Source organism: Lactuca sativa, chromosome 8, assembly GCF_002870075.4.
Source record: "Lactuca sativa cultivar Salinas chromosome 8, Lsat_Salinas_v11, whole genome shotgun sequence".
Taxonomy (NCBI): domain Eukaryota; kingdom Viridiplantae; phylum Streptophyta; class Magnoliopsida; order Asterales; family Asteraceae; genus Lactuca; species Lactuca sativa.
Window position 1 is genome coordinate 74,001,801 of NC_056630.2, and position 8,033 is coordinate 74,009,833.

An 8,033-nucleotide genomic window follows, 5' to 3' on the forward strand; every position below is an offset into this window, starting at 1 on the left:
TCACCAACATCTTGGAATAACTTGAGAGAAAAGGCTCATATGCTCAAATTTGCTATCCCTCATGTGTACACACACTAATGCCAATTTCTTGAGCCATGGGGTCCTTATATATGGTGGCTATTAGGGTCACACCATGTAACTCATGTCTTTCCATATTCTTCATGCTCCATGGGTTAAAACCTCCATGGAGTATCCATGGGTTTAGCCCACATATATAAGAATAAATGATTTACACAATCAATCCCCATATATTTAATTAGTCTCATTTGGATCACATAATTAATTCCAAATTAATTCTTGATCAATACTAATTAAATAATATGATTTCATATTAATATATTAGAACTTATAATATATTAACAAATGATAATTATCCTTTTCTCACAAAAGTCTATCCAAATTGTTCCGATGCCATGCAACCCAAATGGACCATGACAATCGGGTCAAGTACATACCAATTATAGTTATGGACTTAGATACTAATCCAACAATCTCCCACTTGGATAAGTCTAAAACTATTATTGTGTATGACTCCAATACCCGACTAGCAATTGTAGCTCTTAAAAGCTGTTGTTGAACTCTGAACAAATCAATGACGCGTCCATTAGATAAGGGATCATATATTCCTCCATTCTAGATATCATATGGACTGAGACATGGATTATAATCATTCTCTCTGTCCATTTGTTGTTTCCTGATTTCCGATTTATGACGACTGACTAATTAAACAAATCACATTAGTCTTGGCTTGGCCAAGCACTTCGGGGTGTCATCACTAAATCATCGAGGGGCCCACAAATATCGCTTTTATCCCTTTAAGGGTAAAAGGAATGGATAAACTTCGACTCATATGGCTTGTTCTACTACTTGTTGAATCATACACAAAGGCATGTTTTCTAACATCGAGTTACCAATGCGTTTTGGTACAATCAGTACATAACCAACTCATAGGTAACAAGTCACATCTCTAGGTTTGAAGATATTATCGTCTCATGATCACTCGTGATAAAATCCATGAAGTGATTCAAATGAGCATGGGTTTAATCCAATATTCAGAACTTATGAGCACTCATGAATGTTGCAGCAACTCTTACTATGTCCACTACCTTGGACATCTACAAACCAGCTTCATAACAGTCTTGATTAATATCTACTTCCAACATATGACCGACTGTGGATGGTTTGAATAACTTAGTCATTTAGGAAGAATGACCTAGTTATTCTGGAAGTCAAAACATGCAAAGTGAAACAGAAGAATAATCGAATCCAATATGGTCTCAGAACTTATGAATATAAATAAAACACATTTTATTTATCACCATAATTATCCATCATTCATTGCATATTGTTTCAAACTATCAACTTTATAATTGAATTAAAACAATAGTTGTCCCATGCTCTGAGCATGTACACTATGTTTTCTAAACACTAGTCATGCCATACAACAAGTATGCACACTATGTTTTTCCAAACATTAGTTATGCCATACACCAAGTATGCACACTAAGTTTGTTTATGATCTCTACTCTGTGAAATAGATCGATTGAACATAATTCCAATGACTCTCATTTCACAATCCCAATTCCTTACCGCAAATGCAAGAATTCCAAATCTTGCCATTTACCTAAATCTGTTAGATTCTAAACTTATATGCATTGATCCTCTTTTAATGATTATGCACAAAGTCACAAAGACTTATCACCAGACATTACAGAGTATTCCAATGGATATCAACTCCATGCAAACGAAGTCTCATATTCAAAGTACATTGCTTTGAACATCCTTCTTGCATTAAGTTTTCTAATCTTACACATATTGAATAACTTCCACCTATGAGAATATTTCCATATTCCCATTTTGACTATCACTTCTGAACAAGAGTTGCCTCTTTTCAGAATATATCAATATGGTCCTTCCAAAATTAACACCATACTTCCAACTATCCCTGAGCAACCAATCTTTGGTAAACCTTAGATTGTCCTCGACAATTGTTTAATCATTTTAGTCATATCCAATTTAGACCTTTTCCCTTCTTAATGCCCCATGCATTTGGAAAATTTAGAAAGGATAAATATTATAGCACATGTAATTGATCTTATACCCGAAGCATATGGGACACGATTCCTGCTATAAAATTTTTATTTGCCATGTTCTCAAAATATGACTATAAGGAGGGATGTCGTAATAATAATCGAATTTTGAGAACGCAATATATAGAATTTTCTTATGTTGAACCATTCCAACATAAAATTCATATATATATATATATATATATATATATATATATATATATATATATATATATATATATATATATATATCCTTGACTAAACGTGATTAAAATCTCAATCTAAGCTTTTAGAATTGAAATGAAGTATATCCTCTCCCTTAGTTATAGCATAACAACTTTTCCAACCCCTGCAACTTCAAGAATTGAAACTTTGTTTCCTATAATCAACATTGCCAACTTGCAATACTTATCATAATTATCATGCTCCCACTAACATGATGATTATTAGCATAACACTTATGCTCCCACTAGCTTTGACATGTATCAGAAAATAATTGGACTTCTAGAAGTCAATATTTTATTGAATTTCTTACTAAAGTTCAGATTTCTGATACGAGATTGCTTTGACAAGACTTTATCAAAAGCATACACCTTTTTTTAGATCGCTCACATGTGTGTCAAAACAATTTTAGAGCTATGAAAAGGGATGTCGTAATCATAGTCACAATTGTTTAGAGATTTTCCATTTCTCATAAATCCATGTTAGTGTGTCGGTTAACTACGCACTCTCCACTAACGACTTTGAGAATGCAAGGATCACAATTGCTATCTACTTAAAATCTACTTAGTGAAAGCGTTTCCTCACCATCATTTTCATGAATCGGAGAGAAACCTTATGACACTTAGATTTTTTATGGTGTAAGTGTTCCTATCCATGTGAATGTGTCATAACCTTAATCACAAGAATATGTCAACACAATAGGTTACAAACCTCAAGTTGTGTGCTAGTGATTAACAATAGGTTTACTCTTGATTAGTTTTTGAAACTATTCAAGATCATTAAGACTCCCACTGTCCTCTTGACATATAATTAAGACTCTTTTTTCAAGAACCATTCCTTGACAAAAAAAATATTCAAGAGTTAGTGCGGATTCTTATCAAGTTAAACACTTCTCACAATTGGTCTTAGTTGGTATTTGTCTTATCCAAAACATCACAACGTACCAATTTAAAATATACTAGAGTAAGAAAACATTTTACAATACATTTGACAAGTGTTTTAAACCTTTCTTAAGATTATGTCACTCAAGTTACAATCTTAGAGTATGACTCTAAGATTTAATTTTGGAATGAAGTACGATTTATCTTTTGATTTAACCATTTCAACATTTCATGATTCCTCTCCTTAGTCAAACAAATGCACTAAGGTTTCCTTAGAGAATCAATTGTGATATGGTTTCATAATCACTAAGATAGTCATAAAACAAGATACTCAAGTACTCTCCCATCTCTTCAGATTGGAGAAACTTTTATCTTTTTGCCTTATTTGATTCTTCTCATCCGCTCTGCCATACATTGAAACTTTTCCAATGTTTCAGAATTACACTTAAACTTGTAAGCATAACCATATTTACTAAACTTTAGTAAATCATAACGAATAATCGTATTGACCTTTGTGGTGAACATGATCAACACACAACCAAGTGTACCCAATCCTTTAGTCCTCCACTCGACTCACACATACGTGTGAACAAGGTCTTAGTCTTAATTTCCCAAAGATGAAAATTCTCATTCATCACACAATACAACTTGCATGATTCTAAGTTTCTATCCAACTGAAACTTGGGAAATGATAATCTTTCCTTATTTGGTAAATTATGACACTACCATAAATGAAAGAATCAAATTTTATTTTCCAATATTGCTTTCAATGGAAACATATAAACAACAATTGTTCACAAATGCCATTGTAAGGATACTTAAAATAAATAAATCAAAACTTTTTTATTTTAAAACTTGCAGAAAAATCTTATCCTTACAATGCAAATACATATGAAAACTATGTTGATATCTATTCCTAAGCAATCTATCGTAACTCTTAAGCAGTTGCTCAAAATTCTGATCACCGAACCATTTTTGCGATCAGAATCAACATACTCTTTCTTTAAGCTTCCTTTGATTTTCTAAAAAATCAAAATGTAATTAGATTACATAATGTATTAAGAATCTCCAAAAGATACTTAATAGAGTTAGATACTTTACTTTACCTGAAGTAGAGTCAAACTTTTGACTTTACCAGATCTTTCAGGTAAATCTGGCAGCTTCGCAACCAATGCCCCTTCTTTTGGCAAAAGAAACATATGGACTCTTTGGAAATGGTACGTGAGACTATCTCAGACTTATCCTTTCTCTTTACCATTAGTTCAAATGACTTGACCATGATCGATCTCTTTCCATTGGGACGAGAAAGGTTTTATGGACTTCTAATGTTACCATTGTCAATGTCCATTATAGTGTGGGAAGTTAATCTTCTAATCAAATTGGTTTTACTAGTCCTCCAAATCATTGCTGATTCAGCAGAACCAAGCAAATAGATAAGATCATTAAGGGTCATGTAATAGTCTTTTATATAGTAGTCCCAAAGGACACTCACTATGAGACTTAGAAAGTGATTGAACAACCAACTTTCTCAAGACTGCGACACCCAACTCTCCTGACTTGTCAGTATGTGACTTCATCTCCAAGATGTGAGAATACATAGACCTTGCTTCCCATTAGGGCTTGAGTGACCTTGAATTTGTGGGTTAGGGAGAATAATTGTAGGAGGTGGAGGGAGTGAAGAATGATTTCCGGGACATCGTCTTCATTAGGAAAGCTTGTTCCAAGAGATTTGGGAAGATCATAGTTGTCTGAACTAGACATCTTTTGGGAGATATTCATGATAGTTGATTTAAAGTCCTTAATATAACACTCAATATGAAATATTAAGGCTAGGACCCAACACCATATTTTATAACTTGGAAGAGGGATGCCGTAATTCAAGCTATAAAATATTTAAAGGTAGGCGAATGACCATTCACCAATTTCCAACATGAAAAACAAAATAATTTATTAGGTTTTAATTGGATTTGAAACTCCTAGATCTTTTGAGATTTATTGAACTTTTCAACGCATGTTTCAATCTCGATTGTGCCCTCTCAAATTTTGTGATTGGGATGCCGAGGATCACAAAACAAGGTGTGAATAACCATGCAAATTACCCCTCAATCGATGTGCCGGTTAACCACACGCGCTCCATCGATACTATGATAAACATCAAATTACCCTTTGCCTACCTTGTTAAATCAAGCTAGTATGCCAGTTAACCACACGCGCTCCACTAACCGACTTAAGCAAAGTACAAAGTGTAATTTCATGGGTGAGCACCAAATTCACATTTTCCTAAAGTAACTAAGATTGGGAATTTATAAAAGGTTTAGTTACTTTATATTTATCATTAATACTTTTAATGAAGGGAGAATTATAGTCCTTGTCCTACCCGTTCGGCTAACGACCCTCCACCAGTCAAGGAAGCGGTGGGTGAGAGTTGGCACCCATTAAACTGCCATTTTATATGCAGTAACCTTATACCTCCTTATAGACCGGCTTCGTGAATGAGGCCTACTAACGGTAAGACTGACTTGCTGTTATACATATATATATATATATATATATATATATATATATATATATATATATATATATATATATATTAATTAATTAATTAACTTATAATACTATAAAGTATAAGGGTTGAATTTTAACTTTTAAAATTCTAAGGGCTTAACTTGGAATTAAAGTATTCATGAGGGAAACTTTACAAATTCCAAAACTTGAGGTCAAGTTTTGAAACTATTCAAAACTCTTTGATTTTCATGACTTATGAGTTTAATTAAAGTTTTAGAGACTTAAATGAAGAGACTCTTGAACATCCATAACTTGAAGACAAGTTATGGAGTTCATAAAAACTATTTATGAGAAAAAGACTCTTCATTTTGTAACCTATGACATTATTTATGAGTTTTAAGAATCATAAATGTGTCTTTTCATATAACTTGAAGACAAGTTACAAAAACACATTTTATGAATAATTTGTAGATTAATTTGGATTGAAAACAACTAACACAAAGTTTTTTTTTTTCCATTCATCTAAATTGACTCATAAAACAAGGTAACACAAAAAAACTTTTGATAATTCATAACTTATGGGAGTTTCAAAACTCTTAAGATCATAACTTTAAAAAAATACTTTGAGTTCCAAAACTTAATGAAAAAATTTGTAACTCTCTAAAAAATTTAGATCAAACTTTTAAAATAAATAAAATAATCATATCATTCTATCTTTTAATAAATTGACCGAATTCAACTCTTGTAGTAAAATGACTCAAATTTTACAAATAATTAGTTTTCCATAAAATCAAGTAATTATCTTAAAATTTGAAAAACTTCATGTTTTTTTTTCTTTTTGTTTTCAACTTTGAAAATCACACATTTGCATCAAATATAATAGAAAACAACCCATGACTCTGATACCACTGTTGGATTTTTTGTATAATACAACATCCTATGGTGCACATACAACCCTAAATACTTTGCATCTATGTTTTCTCTATTATACATGAAAATATCAATTTTCCAAGGTATTGTTCTAACTACCATAATATGAAGTACATATAATATAAATTCTAGTAGAATTACATACCTCTTTGTTGTAGCTTGATTCCATGGAGCTTAAGAGCCTAGTGCCTCAAGTGAGACACCTCAAATGGTTCACACAACATCACCAACATCTTGGAATAACTTGAGAGAAAAGGTTCTTATGCTCAAATTGGCTAGCCCTCATGTGTACACACACTAGTGCCAATTTCTTGAGCCATGGGGTCTTTATATCTGGTGGCTGATATGTGCATAATTAGTTAGTTATTTAGTATACATTTTTATTCATTTTTAACTAATTATGTGAATAATATGGACAAAAGGTACTTAATATTGTTTAAATTTTGTTTTCAGTCCAAAAGACATGCTTGGGAGTGAAAAGGGAGCAAGGGAAAGCAATTAAAGACCAAAGAATGAAGATTGAGGAACAAAAGTCCATCTACTCGGCGAGTACACGAGTCTACTCGGCGAGTCGAGCTGAATATTCCAGAAGATAGCCACGACTCCTGATCTAAGACGGATAACAATGAGTCTACTCGGCGAGTTGGGTCTGCTACTCGTCGAGTACCCCCTGTTTTGAGATATCTATAAAAATCGAACCTTTATCTGAGGGGAATATACTTTTGGCGATTTTTGAAGATCCTTCTGTGATTAAGAGCACTGGAAGACGCTGAGGAATTCTAATCTCCAACCTTTTGAAGAATTGAAGCAACTAGGTTAATCATTCCACTTAGCTTTAGGATTTGAGTATGTCTAATCTAGTTGAACTTGCTTTTGTGTGTGATTTTACTAGCAATTATGAACTAATTTCGTTTTTGTTTCTGTTTGGGGAATACCAAGGAACTCCTATGGTTTAATTCTTAGTTTTGATTAATTGTTTATTGGTGATCTATTAAATTAAGTTTGTTAAAGACCCTTATGTTGGATTAGTGTCTAAGTCCATAACTATTTTGGTATGTACTTGACTCGATGGTGCATGGTCCTTTTGGGTTGCCTTCACCAAAGCAACTTGATTGGAGAAATAAATAAAGAGAGAGAGGTTATTATGATTTATTAATATATTATAAGAATAATATATTAAAGGAGAAATCATATTTGTTTAATTAATATTGGTCAATAATTAATTAAGAATTAATTTTGTGATCAAGTGTAATTAATTAAACTAGAGGGGCTGAATTGTAATTATGTGATAGTTACAAAATAAGGTAAGAATTATCTTATAGATATGGTGGACGAATTTGAAGTGATAATCACTTAGAATTCGACTATGATAAGGATTCAAGGATTATCTTATGGGTTGCTTGGTGGATAAGCAACTAGATAAGGA